Raw genomic sequence first — 19,683 nt, 5'->3', positions numbered from 1 at the left:
TTCAATAAGCCAGTTAGTGGAGGGAGGCAGGGAGATGGAATAGCATTCCGAGAAAGGAGCAGCTTCATGTCACTGCTTTCCTGATAGCAGAGACCTGCATGATTGGATGAAGAAGCAAAGACCTGAGCAACAAAGGGGTCAAAACTAAAGAGAAAACGGCACAACACTGTAACTCAAATATGTGTGTGCATGCTAACTTGCTTGAGTCGTGTCTGACTCTTTGCAATCCATGGTGTGTAGCCCACCAGGCTTTTCTGTCCATGGAGTTCTCCAGGCAAGAAGACTGCAGTGGGTTAGCCTTGCTCTCCTCCGGGGGATCTTCCCGATCCAGAAATTGAACCTGTGTCTCTTATATCTCCTGCATTGGCAGGCAGGTTCTTTACCACTAGCACCACCGGGGAAGCCCTCAAAAAATCAACTATACTGCAATTAAAAAAAAAAAACTAAAGAGAGAAACAACTAAGAAAGGGAAACATTTTTCAGTGTTTCTCTGGGCTGGGCACTTCTGTATGCCTTGTATCCTCTGTATATACTGCGTTAAACTCTATCCCCACATGTCAGAGAAGCCTCATTTTAAATCAAAACACTGAAATCAGAGAAGTTAAATAATTTGTCTATAATCTCACAACTAAGAAGAACTGACATGGGATTTGAACCCAGATTAGCTTGACTTTTCTGTCCCAGTTTCCCCACCGCACGATCCTGGAGGATGGGATAGACCTGAGCACACAGGTAGGGAGGACCATCCAGAAAAAGTAAATGTGTGTCTGAAATCCAGAGTAGAGAGCTACAGAGACTGCAATACAAGCTGTGCTCGGTAAAGGAAAGCAAATTTCATAACAAAAAGGTAAAACCCTGCCTACCCAAATAGGAGCACTGCCCCCACCTTTCAAGGGGCTCACCCTGGAGATCTGGCATTTATTCCAAAGATGATACTGTCACTCAAAATGTTTATATGACTCCTTATTTACATGGGGTTGTGGAACATGCAGCACATTTCTTTGAACAGCTTAATGGAAACAGGTGTTCATCATTTGGAACCAACTCTGAAGCAAAAGGTTGAATGGGAAAGTGTAAACTTTAATTAAAGGCTAAAACAGCCATCATAAATTGGTGTGACTGTAAGACAGAGATACTACATCTTCTCTAGCCCTGCTTGGCTCTGAATACAAGCAAAGCTCTGAGCTGTCCTCTGGAATGGGGGGATCATCAGAGTATAGACTCTAGAGGTATTGCTGTTGAAAGACAACATTCACCTAGATATCAAGTTGATGAGCAGGTGTTCCAAGAGAAGACAAATTAAAAATAGAGGATAGAGTTAACACTTCTGGGATGCAGCATCTCGGACATCCAGGACCTGCTGATGTGGTCCTCAGACCAGTAACATCAGCACCCACTGGGGCTCATTAAAAGGCAGGCTCTTGGGCGGGTTCCAGACCTCCTAAATCAAAGCGTCTGCATTTTTATAACATTTCCATGTGGCTGTGCTGCATATTAAAGTTTGAGAAGCAATGACCTGGAGGAGGAGGCCCTGTGCCAAGGGTGGGATCCTGGGAAACTTAAGGGACAACCTGGAGTCAAGGGTCCCAGGAATCACCTAAAAAGAAAGCTCTTCAAAAGCTCAGACAAGCAGGAGTTTGATTCTACTCACTTTATAACTACTGTAACCATAAGCCCAAGAGTTTCCAAGACAGTCTCAGTTTCAAATATTCTGTTCCATTTGCAGACGGCATATTATGGACGGTCTGGGGCAACAGGGATGGGCTGTTGGGTACTGTGAATGAGTACTCGGGGGTAAGATGAGTGAAGTTGTTGTGGGTATGGAGATAGGCTAGTTAGTGTGAATGCCTGCCAAGTGTGTGGATGGCCCAGCTAATCATTTGGGCCATCCCAAATGAAAAATTAAAAATTTTTAATTAAATTAAAATGAAAAACTAAACTAAAGTCAGGAGGAAAAGCAGTCAGGGAAGGATCAATGTCAAATTAGGAGGAGAAGAGAGTGGGTTTATGCAGTATATAACAGAGGTGGCCAATAGAACTTTCTGTGACAATGGGAATGTTCTGTATCTACTTTGTCCAATATGGTAATTACTAGCCACATATGACTATTGAGTACTTAAAAAATAGCTGGAAAAACTAAAAAAATAAATTTCACATCTTATTTAATTTTAATTACTTTAAACTTAAAAGCTCCTTGTGACTGTTGGCCACCATCCTGGAAGCACAGGTATATATAAACACCATGGATAGGAAACCACCCCCTGTGCCCGCTTCAGGCACAAGGAGGACCAGCAGGATCCCCATTTAGGGAAGGGGCACTGAAGAGGCACTAAAGGTACCAGTCAAAGAAAGATAAAGGTTTGACTGAGTAGATTTAGACATAGAGAAAACAGAGATGCTGATAAAGTCAACCTTTGCCTTAAAAAAAGGTATGGCAGGGGGCGAGCAAGGGAAGGTGTTCGTCTGGTGGTGGACAGGAGCAAGGTGCCAGAGTTCGAGTGGAAGAAAGATGGTATTCATGTGCAAGGGTGATCTGACACTGAGCGGACATCTACTTGGGGCAGGGGTAATGATGGCAATGGAAAATTAATTACACACAAGGTGTTTGAGCAAATAAATATGTTAAGGATAATGGGGTTCCAGTGGTTAAGAAACCACCTTCTGATGCAGGGAATGGGGGTTTGATCCCTGGCTGGGGAACTAACATTGCACACGTGGTGCGGCAACTAAGACAGCACACCGCAGCTAGAAAGGCCCTCGCACTGCAATGAGGAACCGCCTGCCACAATGGAGACCCGGAGCAGCCCAAAATTAAATAAAGAACAATGGGAGCTGGGTTCCTCCTCAGAGAAGACAGTTACAAATATGGAAAGAGAAAATTAAAATGAACCTTATAATGTTAAACTGAAACTTAAGATATGAATGTGAACTCACAATATTCAACGTATATATAGATGGATACAGAAATTAATGTAGATTTAAATATGTACGTGTGTGTATATATATGTGTGTGTATATATATATATATATATATATATATATATTTGGCCTTGGAATACGGAATGAAGCAGGGCAAAGACTAATAGAGTTTTGCCAAGAAAATGCACTGGTCATAACAAATACCCTCTTCCAACAACACAAGAGAAGACTCTATACATGGACATCACCAGATGGTCAACACCAAAATAAGATTGATTATATTCTTTGCAGCCAAAGATGCAGAAGCTCTATACAGTCAGCAAAAACAAGACCAGGAGCTGACTGTGGCTTAGACCATGAACTCCTTATTGCCAAATTCAGACTTAAATTGAAGAAAGTAGGGAAAACCACTAGACCATTCAGGTATGACCTAAATCAAATCCCTTATGATTATACAGTGGAACTGAGAAATAGATTTAAGGGCCTAGATCTGATAGATAGAGTGCCTGATGAACTATGGAATGAGGTTCGTGACATTGTACAGGAGACAGGGATCAAGACCATTCCCATAGAAAAGAAATGCAAAAAAGCAAAATGGCTGTCTGGGGAGGCCTTACAAATAGCTGTGAAAAGAAGAGAAGCGAAAAGCAAAGGAGAAAAGAAAAGATATAAACATCTGAATGCAGAGTTCCAAAGAATAGCAAGAAGAGATAAGAAAGCCTTCTTCGGCGATCACTGCAAAGAAATAGAGGAAAATGACAGAATGGGAAAGACTAGGGATCTCTTCAAGAAAATCAGAGATACCAAAGGAACATTTCATGCAAAGATGAGCTCGATAAAGGACAGAAATGGTATGGACCTAACAGAAGCAGAAGATATTAAGAAGAGATGGCAAGAATACACAGAAGAACTGTACAAAAAAGATCTTCACGACCAAGATAATCATGATGGTGTGATCACTGACCTAGAGCCAGACATCCTGGAATGTGAAGTCAAGTGGGCCTTAGAAAGCATCACTACGAACAAAGCTAGTGGAGGTGATGGAATTCCAGTTGAGCTATTCCAAATCCTGAAAGATGACGCCGTGAAAGTGCTGCACTCAATATGCCAGCACATTTGGAAAACTCAGCAGTGGCCACAGGACTGGAAAAGGTCAGTTTTCATTCCAATCCCAAAGAAAGGCAATGTCAAAGAATGTTCAAACTACCACACAATTGCACTCATCTCACACGCTAGTAAAGTAATGCTCAAAATTCTCCAAGCCAGGCTTCAGCAATACATGAACCGTGAACTTCCTGATGTTCAAGTTGGTTTTAGAAAAGGCAGAGGAACCAGAGATCAAATTGCCAACATCCGCTCGATCATAGAAAAAGCAAGAGAGTTCCAGAAAAACATCTATTTCTGCTTTATTGACTATGCCAAAGCCTTTGACTGTGTGGATCACAATAAACTGTGGAAAATTCTGAAAGAGATGGGAATACCAGACCACCTGATCTGCCTCTTGAGAAATTTGTATGCAGGTCAGGAAGCAACAGTCAGAACTGGACATGGAACAACAGACTGGTTCCAAATAGGAAAGAGTACGTCAAGGCTGTATATTTTCACCCTGTTTATTTAACTTATATGCAGAGTACATCATGAGAAACGCTGGGCTGGAAGAAACACAAGCTGGAATCAAGATTGCCGGGAGAAATATCAATAATCTCAGCTATGCAGATGACACCACCCTTATGGCAGAAAGTGAAGAGGAACTAAAAAGCCTCTTGATGAAAGTGAAAGTGGAGAGTGAAAAAGTTGGCTTAAAGCTCAACATTCAGAAAATGAAGATCATGGCATCTGGTCCCACCACTTCATGGGAAATAGATGGGTAAACAGTGGAAACAGTGTCAGACTTTATTTTTCTGGGCTCCAAAATCACTACAGATGGTGACTGCAGCCATGAAATTAAAAGACGCTTACTCCTTGGAAAGAAAGTTATGACCAACCTAGATAGCATATTCAAAAGCAGAGACATTACTTTGCCAATAAAGTTTTGTCTAGTCAAGGCTATGGTTTTTCTGTGGTCATGTATGGATGTGAGAGTTGGACTGTGAAGAAGGCTGAGCGCCAAAGAATTGATGCTTTTGAACTGTGGTGTTGGAGAAGACTCTTGAGAGTCCCTTGGACTGCAAGGAGATCCAACCAGTCCATTCTGAAGGAGATCAGCCCTGGGATTTCTTTGGAAGCAATGATGCTAAAGCTGAAACTCCAGTAATTTGGCCACCTCATGCGGAGAGTTGACTCATTGGAAAAGACTCTGATGCTGGGAGGGATTGGGGGCAGGAGGAGAAGGGGACAACAGAGGATGAGATGGCTGGATGGCATCACTGACTTGATGGACGTGAGTCTGAGTGAACTCCGGGAGTTGGTGATGGACAGGGAAGCCTGGCGTGCTGCGATTCATGGGGTCGCAAAGAGTCAGACACGACTGAGCGACTGATCTGATCTGATCTGATCTGACACATACATACATATTGCCTAGCTTTGTCCACCTTGAGGGCCTGGGAACAGCAATGCCCTAGTAGCAATAGGCACACCTGTTTTCCAGATCTTGTCTTCTAAATTTCATTTCCCACTTAAGCCAACCAGGTTTCCTTGGGAAAATGGCTGATTCCAGGGCTTGGATTGGAAAAATACAATATAAGCTTGGAGCATCCTATTGTGCCAGATAGTGAGACAGGGCTTGGGGCGTGAATAATGTTGACACTCAGCCTTCTTTCTGGTCCAACTCTCACATCCATACTTGACAACTGGAAAAACCACAGCTTTAATGATATGAATAATGAGGGCGTGTCAAAAAAGACACAGATAGACAGGCCCCCCATGGGCAAATTAGGACAATATGAGCCTCAAAATAAGAAATGACTGTAACAAATCATAACCCATTGAGTATAATAGAAATCCATGTGTCCATACTGATATAAATAAACGATCACATAAAGGAATGAATAAACACGATGTACCATCTGCTAGGATACAATAAGAACACACCACCTCTTCTGTGATTTTCCTGCTGGAAACACACAGCCTGAATCTAGTCTTGAGGAAACTTCAGACAAACCCAAACTGAGGGCCATCCTACGTAATAAATGGCCTGCACTCTTCAAATATGTCAAGGTCATGAAAGTCCAGGGAAGACTGAGAAATTTCTCCAGATTGAAGGAGACCAAAGAGATACAACAACTAAATATAACATATGATTCTGAACTTAGATTCTTTCACTATGAGAACATTCTTGGGACAATTGATGAAATGTGAACGATGTTGGACGGTAGTAACATACCAATATTAATTTGCTGATTTTGATGGACTTGTGATTATGTATGAGAACGTCTCTGTTTATAGGCAATACAGCATGCAGGGGTGATGGTGCACCCCGCTGGCAATGTACTCAAAAAGTTCAGGGAAAAAATAATTCTGGGTACAGGACTTGCAACTTTTCTGTAAGTTTAGGACTGTTTCGATGTCAAAAATAAAAATAAACCATGTTTATCTATTTTGGGCCGATGGATGGTAATGGAAACTCCTTGGAGACATTTCAGAAAGATGTTCTTCTTTAGCAAAAAGAGAGAACACGATTATGCTCATGCTCAGTCACGTCTAACTCTTTGCAACCCCATGGACTGTAGCCTGCCAGGCTCCTCTGTCCATGGGATTTTCCAGGCAAGAATACTGGAGTGGGCTGCCATTTCCTCTTCCAGGGCATCTTCCTGATTCAGGGATCAAACCCGCATCTCCTTTGTTTCCTGCACGGCAGGCAGATTTTTTACCTGTTGAGCCAAAAGGGTCAAAGGATTGTAATGGAAATTCCTTAAAGATATCTCGGGCTTCCCTTGTGGCTCAGCTGGTAAAGAACCCCGCCGCAATGCGGGAGACTTGGGTTCGATCCCTGGGTTAGGAAGATCTTCTGGAGAGGGAAAGACTACCCACTCCAGTATTCTGGCCTGGAGAATTCCACAGACTGTACAGTCCATGGGGTCGCAAAGAGTCAGACACAGCTGAGCAACTTTCACTTTCACTTTGGAGACATCTCAGAAAGATGTTCTTGTCTAGCAAAAAGAGAGAACAGTGTGCAGAAAATCTCTTCCCTTCCATGTGACCCAGACATCTATGTGTTGAAGCTGATGCTGGGAGCTGTGGCAATCATCCTGTGAATGAGGAAAAGTCACTAGAAACTCAGAGAAACCATCCCAGGGACTGATGCTGTGGAGTTTCTAAATTAGCAAGCCCACAACCTGCCTCCTTCCAGATTTCTTATGTGTGATTTATCACCAAATCTAGATTAAGAGAAGAAAAAAAAATCTGCCATCAGGCAGCACTAGCTCTCCTGTTTGAAGAAAGGGGTCCATCAAAGAATTCAGCTCTCCCACTACAGGCTACTCAGTTACCTTTGGCTCTGTGTTTTAGCTTCCCATCCTCCACCGCCTGAAGGTGCTGACATGTAAAATACCCTTCTTATTGACAGACCACTAGGCTACAACTTCTCCCTACTCAAAGTCAGTCCCTCATTCACCCTACCTACACACACACACACACACACACACAGAGCACAGTGAAACAGAACAAAAATGTACCTTACAGAAAGGAGAAATCACATCTCTATTTAGAGCCAATGTCACAGACCCCGTCTAGACTAAGGAAGGTCAAGGATAAAGATGAAGAAACTTGGCAGCAGTTTTCCTTTGGATTTTAAGCCTCATGCTCTCCCCCTAGAATATTTTACCTCGTGAAGTCTGCACCCCTCTTTCCACACGTTTCCCTCAGGACTTCGTACATACTCAGAATTCTTGGCTCACTTTCTTGCCATCACACCTAAAGGGCATCTCCCACCTGGGCAGCTCTCACTGGTTAGACCTGAGAAACAGACGTCAATACTACACTATTTTCAAATCCTTCCCATGGCCCTGAAGATTCTAGTGAGCGAGGTCAATTTGTTTGGCTGATCTTGTACATATGAACACAGAATCCACAGAGGCAAGCATGAGAAATCGTTTTGAATGCTTGCAGTAAAACTCAGTATTTCCATGTCTTTTTTTTTCCCCCTTGAGTGTGAAAATAATGCCTCTACCCTAAGCCCAGAGAAACTTTTGCACCATTTACTATTTTCCCTAAATTAACACGTCCAGCAAGAAACTAAAGATAAGCCTATAGCACAGTGCTAAGTGTCAAGGAGGGCACGAAGGATAAAGGACGTGAGGTTTTTTTGAGCAGACACCCAGCTAGTGTGCTGGAGAGGCAGCTCATATATGTTTGGAGAGGCAATCAACACTTCTCTTTTTTTTACATTTTTATCTATCTCTGTATCTGTTTACGGCTGCACTGGGTCTTTGTTGCTGTACGTTGGCTTTCTCTAGCTGCAGAGAGAAAAAAGACTTTCTATTGGGGAGGGGGGTGGGCTACTCTTGTGGTGTGCAGGCTTCTCGTTGCCATGGCTTCTCTTGTGTAGCTCGGGCTCAGTAGTGGCGCTTGGGCCTGGCTGCCCTGTGGCATGTGGAATCCTCTCAGACCAGGGATCAAACATGTGTCCCCTGCATTAGCAGGAGATTTCTTAACCTCTGGATCACCAGGGAAGTCCCAGTCAATGCATCTTGAGAATCAGGAGGGAGTAGAGGGTTCAGTAGTAGCAAGTGACCTCCTCCCAAATAGATCCAAACCTGAACCCTGGAACTTTGAATGTGATTTTATTTGTCAAAAGGGTCGTTGCAGATGAAGGATCCTGAAATGAGACCATCTTGGATTTAGGGTAACCCTAAATCTGGAGAAGGAAATGGCAACCCACTCCAGTATTCTTGCCTGGGAAATCCCATGGACAGAGGAGCCTGGAGGGCTACAGTCCATGAAGTCACAGAAGAGTCGGATACAACTTAGCAATTCAATAACAACCAATCCAAAGGCAGGTGTTCCTATGAGAGTGGTGGAGGTAGACCAAAGTCACAGACACACAGAAAGGCACCACGTGAAGAAAGAGGCAGCGGTCGAGGGATGCGGGGTAGGAGAGCCGTGGATTATCAGCAGTCATCAAGGCAGGAGAGAGGCATGGGACCCCCGGAAGGAGTCAATGCTATCCACACCTTGGCTTCAGACTCTGCCCTCTGAATTCACAAGAGAATAAATTCCTCTTGTTTCAAGCTATCACGTCTATGACCTTTTGTTATAGTACCCCTAGGAAGCCTGTAGAGTGGGCAAGGCAGGTCATTGAAGGGTAGGCTCTGTCAAGAAAAGAAATCATCTTCCCTCCCAGTGCTGATGAACACAGGCTCTGGCGCATGGATGAAATGGAACTTTTTGGGGGTGTGGCAAAGGCTGTTTCTCTGAAGACCTTTTTGTGGGCAGAACTGGGCAGAGAAAGGAAGATAGCAGAGAGCCTCAAACAAATGGGGATGGCAAACACCTTCTGAGACTCAGCACTTGACTTTCTCTGAGGGTCTAGGTGGGTCTGACATCAAAGATCCCAGGAGCTGAGTTCACCATGAGGAAAGGGGCATCTAGTTGGTGTGCTGGGCCCCTATCTGTGATGTGGGGTGGGGAAGGCCTCTTTGGCGTTGCTTACAACTGAGGCTGGGCTCCCTCCAACATAGATGCCTGGCACAGCAGTTCTGTCCTAAAAGTAGGGATGGGTATGTTGGAGTCAGCCAGAAGGGTTACCACCATAGGGCACCCAGGGGCGGCTCTGCAGCCCTTCAGGGTCTGTCCCTGCCAGCACCTCAGGGCAGGGGCAGAAGGGGACACAGGGAGCCAGGTGAGGGAGTCTAGAAAGTGGAATATGTTTCATTGTATGTAACCTACAATGGTATGTAGGTATGTAACCCTAACCCTAACCCTAATTGTACGGAGGGCAATTCAGTGGGAGGTCTGAGAAGGGAGAGATACAGATGCTGAGGCCGCACCTCTTTTGTTTCCAGGGGTTGACAGAGTGCCTGCAAGGAAAGGAGCACAAACCTGAGAGCACATACACCCCGACTTCTTTACTAGATTGACCATTTATACCGCGGATAGTTCACACTTCCTACAACAGTCTCTAACACAAATGGCCTCTCCCTTTCAGCTCCCCGTGCTGTAAAGCCTCATCAGCTGTGTTATTTTTAAACTCCAGGAAGAAAATGGAATTTACTATATGTTGCTATAGCATTTACTGCTCCGTTTTTATAAAAAGCATTTCAGTCACTTAATCTGTTGGTTTCTCTATCAGGACATCCATCAACCAACCCACTCATCTATCCTTCTCTGTGTGTGTGTGTGTGTGTGTATGTGTGTGAGTGAGAGAGAGAGATGCATTAAAGATGCCTGGAAAAATGTTCACCTACTGTTAACACAAATTAATCCTCAGTGGTGGAATCTGGAGTGATTTTTTTTTTTACTTTCTTTCTAGCTTTCATCTGGATTGTTTGAATTCTTCACATTGGACACATGCTAATTTTAGAAAAAATTAAGGTACTAGGTCATTATTTGAAAAGAAATGGAATAAAATTCCCATAAGTTGAAGTAAATAGAAAGGAGGGAAGGGGAGGGAAAAGAAGAGAGGATAGAATAAAAGAAGTGAAAAAAAGGAAAGAAAAGAAAAGAGAAAAGAAAACAAACAGGAGAGAATGAGACCCACTCCAAAGAAATGCTGAGGCTATGATCGGGATACCCACCTTAGAAACCTTGAGCGTGGTGTTAGGCCTTCCTGTTCCATTTTCAGGAGTGAATCTCCTTGGAAAGCTTATGGAAGAGTCTCTGGAGGCTCATTCAAGCCCAAACACCAGCTGCCTCTCCTACAAAGGAAAGCCTGCAAGGTAGGATGGTGGGAGGGAGCCACAGCCAAGGGCTTCCAGAAGGCAGATGGCACAGCAAGCTTTGGTGTTGCATGGAAAGAGCCACACGTCCTGGTTCCTCTCACTTACTCCCTTGAGGATTTGTTTTGAGAGGCCAGAACCTTTCACCTTCAGGGTGGCGACATTTTAGACTCTCTGGTCCTCACAGTTCCAGGACTTCTTCTATATCTGGAACTTCAAAGTGACCTTCCAGATGTTCCTCAACCTCTAGGAGCGTTAGGTTCCTGATCTATGAAGTGGGGATACAAGATCCATCCTAGCAAAGGGCCAAACCAACCATGAATCTTAGCAGGCAGGTCATGGTGTCCTTCCTCTGCAAACACAGCCTGGTCAAGATTCACAGTACAAAGCAGATCAGCCCCCAACTACTGAGTACCTGCTTTATACATCTTTGTCATTTAACAGCATTCTAGGAGGTGGGCTCTTTAATTATTCACATTTTATAAATTAGGAAGTTGAGGCACAGAGAAGTTAAGAACTTGCCTCAAGTTACAAGCTTGCAAACGCTAGTGCTGGGGTTTTCATCTAAGCAATCCATCTCTTAAACACTGTACCTTATGCTTATGTGATGATAAATAATATATGGCTCTTATTTCCATGGCACTAGTAGTAATGAACCCTCCAGCCAATGCAGTAGATGTAAAGAGATGTGGGTTGAATCCCTGGATCAGTAAGATCCCCTGGAAGATGAAATGGCAACCACTCCAGTATTCTTGTCTGGATAATCCCATGGACAGAGGCTACAGACCAGGGGGTCGCAAAGAGTTGGGCATGACTGAAGTGACTTAGCACAGTGCAGTTGTTTTCAATGAGGTTACATTTTTAGGTATGGACAAGGCACTTAAATATATAAAAATATACTGTGATCAGTTTAACAGGACATGTGTGCTAAGCACAGATGCAACCCAGGGGTAAAATAATAAAATAGCTGTGAAGGCCAAGGAAGATTTCCTAAGACTGATGAAACTCAATCTGGGTTTTGAAGGATGAATGGAAGTTTTTCTGGGTTAAAAAATAAAGAAATGTAAAGGAGGCCCAGGCAGAAGGAAGGGTTTAGGTAGGCAGCAGAGACCCCCTCCCCCTCAAAAAGAAAAAAGGAAGAAGAAAAGAAAAAAAGCAAGAAACTGCATAGAACACTGAAAAAGTTTAAGGAGACAAAACACACTAGGAAAGCTAAAATGCTATGAAGAGCAGAGCACAATGCACAGAAGCAGTGATATCTCAAGCGCCGAAAACAAGGCTGACAAAAGCGATCTGGGACGAGGTCAGGACAAGATGGTCTGGGAGAAAGCAAGGCACAGAGAAGGCCAGCTGCTGCAGCGACACAGGGTAACTGCCTTGCAAGGAACTTATCCTATAAACGCCAGCCACACAGGCGCGCCTGTAGCTCCCTTCCTGTAGGAACAAAGGTGACCCCTAGGGTAGACAGGTAGCTCCAGAACCCGGACCTTGATCTCAGCTCTGGTCATCCCAAATTGGAGCCTGTCATCTTTGCTAGGCCTACTCTGGTGGTTCAAGTTAGAGGGACGTTTCCATTTGATCTTAATTCCCTCTTCTCTTACCTCCCACTAAGAGTCTGTTCCTGCAAGAGGCTGGTTATGAGGTTTATGAGAGCCTTTTCCTTCTAATAATCTCAGTTTTCCGTCACCGATTCAGCAAACCCAAATAACAGAACTTGCTCAAAAACAAAAAGCTGAACTCTAGTTCTTTTGAGCCGAAGGCACGTGCCTCCTAATCTCCCTTCCTTTCTCTAAAGACGCCATAAAAGGAGAAATCAGAGCTGAAAGAACCTCACGGTGGAGCAGATCAGCATATTAATTTATACAGTCCACATACTCTCGGCATTACCTCACGGCCTGATTCTAGGTTCCATGTGTGAGTAGGGACTGAGTGAGTGATGCTCCCTGATGCATGAGGCTGGCTTAGACACAGGTCCAAAGAACACTGATCATGCAATGTGGGAGCAGACTCTGCTTCTGGAGTCTCTGTGCTACCAAGGAGAGCTCGGAGAGGTCAGGGCAGGGGGACCTGAGCCACCACCAAGGAATCCTGACATTTCAAACCAAGCCAAGATTGCAGGACTGGCTCAAGGTCACTTAGCTAAGGAAGGGAGCTAGCATTTAAAGCTCAAACTTCAGATTCTTCAATGTTAAAAACCATACTTTGAGCTCAGTTCTTTTTTAAAAAATTTATTTTTAATTGCATGATAATTGCTTTATAATATTGTGTTCGTTTCTGCCATACATCAATATGAATCAGCCATAGGCATACATCTGTCCCCTTCCTCTTGAACCTCCCTCCCACCTCCCACCCGCCCCACCCCTCTTGTTACAGAGCATGGGCTTTGAGCTCCCTGCCACGCCTTGAGTGCTCAATCACGTCCAAGCTCTTTGTGACCCCACGGACTGCAGCCCACCAGGCTCCTCTGTGCATGGAATTTTCTAGGCACAAATACTGGAGTGGGCTGCCATTTCCTATTCCAGAGGATCTTCTCGACCCAGGGATTAAACACGTGTCTCTTGCATCTCCCACACTGGTAGGCAGATTCTTTACCAACGGTGCCACCTGGGAAGTCCCTGTGTATACAGCAAATTCCCACTGGCTACCTATTTTACATATGGTGATATGTATGCTTCAACGTTACTCTTTCCATTTGTCCCTCCCTCTCCTTCCCTCATGAACCAGTTCTTGGGGAAATAAGCTGATGGCCTTTGGGGAGGAGAAGACGGAGGGATTTACCATCAGCACAGGGAGGGGAGATGTGAACACCAGCCTTTGTTAGGTACTGCTGGGTGATAAACTGTTTAACACAGTTCTGTTAACCCTCACAATCCTTCATGGACATCATCAGTACCCTGATTTATTTATATAGGGAGGGGGCTGAGGGTAAGAAAGGCTCAGAAATTGGACCACAGTCAGTTAGTGAATGAGAGTCTGGATTAGAACTCAGTCTGACCTTCAAATGAGCATTCTGCCTACATCACACTGCCTCCAGAAGTCACTTTACTAACCCCTCCAGCCTTTGGGGCATGTTTCCAGGCATCCTAGCCTTCTATCAGGCCCATGAGGGGCACCCAACATGCAGAGGCTTACCTTCCAGCCCGGCAGAGGCTTTTGTAGCCCGGGGCCCAGCTTTTTGAGACCCCCCCAGGGCTGAATAGAGATTTGCTGCATGGATGGCCTGCCAGGGCAGAGCGTTTGAGGGCTCTCTCATCCTATTCCTGGCTGGGAAACCCTTTTGCTATTTATCAGTCTAGACCAGTTTATCCAGTTCCGATTTAGGCTGATTTTTTACAAGTTAACTAGTTGATTCTTGAAGGGTTTAGCTCACAGGGCAAGTATTTGTGGTTTTTCTCCTGGGGCGACAGACACTGAATAAGCAGGGCCAGGCCCTCTGGGGCCAGGTTTCCCCCAGCTAACTCGGTTTCAGTCTGCTCCTCACTCCTGGTGCCACCAGCGGCCATGGGGCCTAGCTTACTCACCTACCTGGACCCTAAGCACAGCTGCTGGGTTCTCTGAACTTCCAGGCTGGGTCCACCATCCATTCTACATCTGGCCCGGCAGCTACAAGGACTACTACCTTCCTACTACATTCTCTCTTGGGTTGGGAAATAGCCACTCAGCTTGGCTTCCACCTTTACAGGTGGAACTAGAGAGCAACTCAGCGCTGCACCCAGTCCAGCCACATCCATATCCATGGATGTCCTCAGCCTAGCCCAGGACCAGGTGGTCATTCCAGCCCTGCTTCTTCCTCCACTCTTCCCCCTCCCCTACCGGACAGACACGTGTGCGCACACTCTGGTTTGTCCTAAGATCTGGAAGGGCTGGACAGGTAACAAAAAGCCCTCAAGCAACTGCTGTTCAATGACTAATTGTCTGACTCTTCGTGACCCCATGGACTGAAGCACACCGGGCTCCTCTGTTCCCCATTATCTCCCAGAGATTGCTCAAATTCATGTCCACTGATTTGGCACCCAAGCAAATAACGCCCTTTGTTTTCCTAAGGTGTATGTTTAAATGTGACCAAAGTCACCTCCAAGTGATCTTAATAAATAGCATTTTTCCCTGATGAAGGTGTGAAAGCCTCACTCATTTTGACAGGTTTGTGCATCATTCTTAGAATTTCACCCACTTCCACTTAAATATTGGACATAAATAAATATTAGATTGTGGTTAAATCAGTTTTTTTGCTTCAGAAATTGTACCAAATATAAGAAAACAAGTTATGAATTAAAAAAATCTTTTGAGGAAAAGAAATGAGTTGCTAGATTAGAGCTTTGAAAGCATGTCTTACAGAAATTTAATATTTCTAGACCTTTTTATAAAGTCTAATTCTGTGAGATCTATTGCTTCCTTGCACACATGGTACTTTAAAACAAATGGAGACATGGTTCAACGTGGAATTGAATGAATGGCCAGTGGTAACACCAACTGCTCCACATATTCATCATTCCCTTTAAGAAAAGCAATTACACCCAAGTGACTGCTTTGCTTTTTCCCTTAAATGTTAAAATGACAAAATCTAGAATTTCTTGCCTTAAATATTGCTAATAGAAATTTTAACTTTTCAGTAACTTGAATTTGAATTTATTTTACATTTAAATGAATTTCAGATTCAATGAAATATTACAAACTTGTAATAAAGGGTATTCATCTATTTATTAGATGCTATGAAATGAAATATTACAAACTTGTAATAAAGGGTATTCATCTATTTATTAGATGCCTCTTCTTTCCATGCGTTACAACCCAGACCAAGGCTGTAAATTTATTTTCATATTAAAAGTTGAAAAAATATTGCCCTAAATCACTTAATTGTTTGAATAGACTCTAGAAGAGTAAGCATTTGTGGGAGAGAGAGAGAGTGCCCCACACATGGTGGTAGGGTAGCAGTCACTATACTGCCCCTCCCTAATGAATTAAAGTTGAAAGGCCATCCACTGAGGTGACTACTCCCCAATTTGAGAATTTTAAAAAACTGATTGTGCTTTGTTGTGGTCCAGCTCCTCAAGCTTGGCCTTTCACATCATTCCTTTACAACCCACCCCCATGCCCTTGTAGAAGAAGGATGACCTCAAATGGGAAACAATCTCCAGCATCGGCTTGGGTCTTTGATTTTGTAGGTTTATTTTACACATCCTAATTCTGCAGGAAACTCCCTGCAGATGTGGAGGAGCCCTCGATCACTGACCTCTTGTTAAAAGACAAACAGCCAGAAACCAGAAACATGACCGGAAAGATAAACAGCTGTTCAGGTCTCAGCTGCTGGCCAGAATGGCAACATCTTCAGAAATGAGCCTCACCCTCATCCTGATGGAGGAGGTCAAGCCTTGAGTCTCCTTTGTTTAATTAGAGATGGTAAATGCATGGGATATATGTCCTCCCACCCCTCTCCCATATTCATGACAGACATCACTAATCAATCACTATATCCTTTTCCTCTGAACCTGAAATCAGCCCCAGAATTCTTCTTGAAAAGAAGTCTAGCCAGACTCCATGGTATCAGATTAAATCCATTTGCCATCCTGGGAGTCCAGGTTCTAAGGGATGAGGATTATACAAAAATCCTCATGGGGAAAGGGGCACTTCGTTCAAGTCCTAAGCAGCGTATGAAGTTCTGTTGCATTGAAATACCATCCCTGACACCAGTAACACTGATTTAAGCAAAGAGCCTTCAGCCAGAAGATGCTGGTGCTGATGTGTTTGCATTTACTGAACGTGAAGTGTGTGCCAGCCGCTCTGAGCACCTCACATGTACTGTCTCATTTAATTAATAAAAGATGACTCTGACACGAACACTACCCAGGATCCAAGGTTCATTTCTCAGATCCAGCATGTTTCACAGATGAGCATAGCCCAAGTTGTGCAGGACAGCTGTATGCCAAGAGCACTCTCAGCCTCCCAGGACCTGAGCTCCATTAATTCTGCTCAAGAAGCAGGGCCCTTCTAAAAGCCAGCGCAGCCCTGGCCCATCTGTTTCAGTCTGTCACTCAGCCACATTCTATTTCTGAACACGCAGCTTCAAAAACGCAGCACGCTTTGTAACACAGTCCGCCTTTGCCCCAGATGGACAGCACAGCTTCCATGGAGAACATACATTTCCCTTCCTCCATCCACCACCCCAAAATAAGTCCTAAAAGGCACTGTGCGTGCTAAGCAGCTTCAGTAAGGTCTGACTCTTCGCGACTCCATGGACTATAGCCCGCCAGGCTCCTCTGTTCATGGGATTCTTCAGGCAAGAATACTGGAGTGGGCTGCCATGCACTCCTCCAGGGGATCTTCCCGACCCAGGGATTGAACTCAGGTCTCTTGCATTGCAGATGGATTTACTGCTGAGCCACTGGTGGAAGCCCCCATCTACCGCATCTGATGACATTTCTGAGAGCTTTGAGGGTGACAAATCTATCCATCAATCAGATGATGCCAAAGGCTTCATTTCAAAGAACAAGAGATAGGAAAGCTATGGGGCTTCTTCTCCCAGGCCTGAGTCAGATTCTGACCTGCCGAGTCATCTGCCCTTGTGGGATGGCATTTGGCCACAGACTGGGACAAATTCCAGTGTTACTTGGCCCTCAGGAATGCTCCATGGATCCTGGGTGACAGCCTTGTACCAGCTGCTCCCAGATCTGGGGAGTGAGAAAATCAAAATGATGACGAAAATAATAATTAAAAGGAGAGCTACCGATTTACTGGATGTTTGATAAGCACCCTTGAAATATACCAAATGCTTCACATACACTCTCATGGCTAATGCCCCAACTCTCCTATGACCTACTCACATAGAAATGACACTTATGTTTATCTCTTGGGGAAAAGGCTCTAGCGAAATCATGGCTTGATTTCAAAGCTAAGATTTTGAAGAGCGCCTTTAATTCTGCCTGCCCATGTGCAAGAAGGAGAGAATTCTCCTTGGTTTTCTTCAGGACATATAACCTGGAGAAAAACGATCCATGTGAACATGGCTTGGATGATTTTGTGGAAAAGAGAGAAGCTGTCTATGATGTTTCTGCTTGCTGATATACTGTTCTGGCTCCCTGTTCGCTGGATGTATCTTATCACACTGTCCTCCATAATGTGACTTCTAAATCTTAAAAATGGTCTGTCTTTACAAACTTTCATCAATCGAACCAGCACCCAAAATGGCTGGCTCGGGGGTTGCAAGTTTCTCAAGGGCAGAGGTTGTGTCTCTTACTCATCTGTGAGTTCCACATATCTGGCATAAAAGAGCCAGGCTAGAAATGTGAGTTGAGGATAAGGGACCGGAGAGTGGGCGAGGGAAGGAAGCCACAACTTTCTGTAGCATTATCTTGTCAACTAAAGTCCACACTTTGTCAACAAGCATCTACCAAGCCCTGCAAGACAGGAAGGCTTGTTCCTGCTTGATACTGCCTTAAAGATCGGATGTGTGACACAAATGTCACCTCTAATGAGAGGGAAATACCTTTGAGTATTAAGTCAGGTATTAAGGAAAGACTTAATATATGTCTCTAATGACAGCCACAGCCCCTAGTATCCTGGTCTGGTAGATTCTCAGGAAAATTAAAAGGTCCACACTGATGGCCTGGGACGATCCTCTCATATCACTGTCCTTCTGCAGTGGACCAGTTGCCAGCCACTCAAATCCACACTTTTCCTGTCCAAAATGGTAGATGCCAGAACAACAAGGCTCCTGGCCAAGAAAAAACAAGGCTCAGCCTAATGAGAGCATGCTGAGGGTGAGAAAGCTCAAATCTGAGAGGCCCACACATCAGAAATGGGAAATAAGAGAGGCAGCTGTTTGGGGTTCAGATGAGCAATCCTCCTCTTCCAGGACACATTAACAGTCAGAGGGGCAGCAATGGGGCCGAGGTGGGGGTGGGGTAGTGCTTTAGATGGATTGGACCCCACTCCACAGAATGCAGGCCTGATCTGAAAGCTGAACCGGTAAACTCCTCCTGATGCAATTTTAGCCCGGAAATTCCAAAGGAAGGAAACCCACTCTCTTGGGTTGAGCTGTTAAAACTTGCACCGCACCCCTCTTCTTCAAGCAGAAAGCTCAGGGCTCTCTCCACTATGACTCTGGATCCAGCAAAGAGGGACAATGTCTTCCCAGCCCAGCATCCCAGTTTCCCCATAGGAGCACCACAGTTCGGCAGGTCTGATGGGGAAGAGGATGCCCAAATGGAATCTGGGTGAGCTAGACTGGACACCCAACTAACAGTCTGCAATCAATGGATTCATCATATTTACTTCAGAGCCTTCTGTGTACCAAGCACAATTCTAGGTATTGATTACACACCAGAGACAAAACAGACCCAGCTGCCTTCAAGGATAATGAATGAACCCTACATTAACCTTGTGAAAGCCATGGGTCATAAGATGTTAAGCTCACAAAGCTTGAACTGGGGTTAAAATCTGAGGCATGCTGTGTTTTAATTGTGCAACCTCAGATGCCCAGCTTCTCCAGGTTTGGGGGGAGGATTAAATTAAAGGAGGAATCTGAAAGACCCTAAATAGGGTCCATGCCTCCCCCAAGGTCTCCAGATTCCAAGCCAGCTGTTCTTCCTTCCATATTCTACAGCCAAGAATTGCCATACACACGTGAACCCATGCACACAGATACGTCATCCTTAAAATAAGATGTCCTGTTCTCTTTGCACTCTTATCTTCACAGCCACCTGCAGGGTAGGTATTTCTAAGAATGAATGTAAGAATAAATGTCCTCTGCAGACCTCTAACTACAGGGAGCATAACTGACTAAGGGTCCCAGGTGCTGGGCTCTGAAATTCATCATTGCATCAGCAGTGGCTCTGAGCTGAGCTTCCCAGAGGCAATGGCTGGGCCCAGCAGGAGTACAGAGGCAAGTCGGCTCCCGAGAGACTCGGATGCTCTGATAACCAACTTTGTTTTGTTGCCATTTTAAAATTTTTAT

General features: G+C 44.6%; 1 protein-coding gene across 3 annotated transcripts in view; it reads right to left on the bottom strand.

Annotated features, from left to right (window-relative positions):
- THSD4 (thrombospondin type 1 domain containing 4) overlaps positions 1 to 19,683 on the bottom strand; it is a 673,523-nt gene that overhangs the window by 431,063 nt on the left and 222,777 nt on the right. The gene's annotated exons all lie outside the window — the stretch shown is intronic.

This window comes from Bos indicus x Bos taurus, chromosome 10, assembly GCF_003369695.1.
Source record: "Bos indicus x Bos taurus breed Angus x Brahman F1 hybrid chromosome 10, Bos_hybrid_MaternalHap_v2.0, whole genome shotgun sequence".
NCBI lineage: Eukaryota > Metazoa > Chordata > Mammalia > Artiodactyla > Bovidae > Bos > Bos indicus x Bos taurus.
This window is presented reverse-complemented; position numbering and strand designations above follow the sequence as displayed.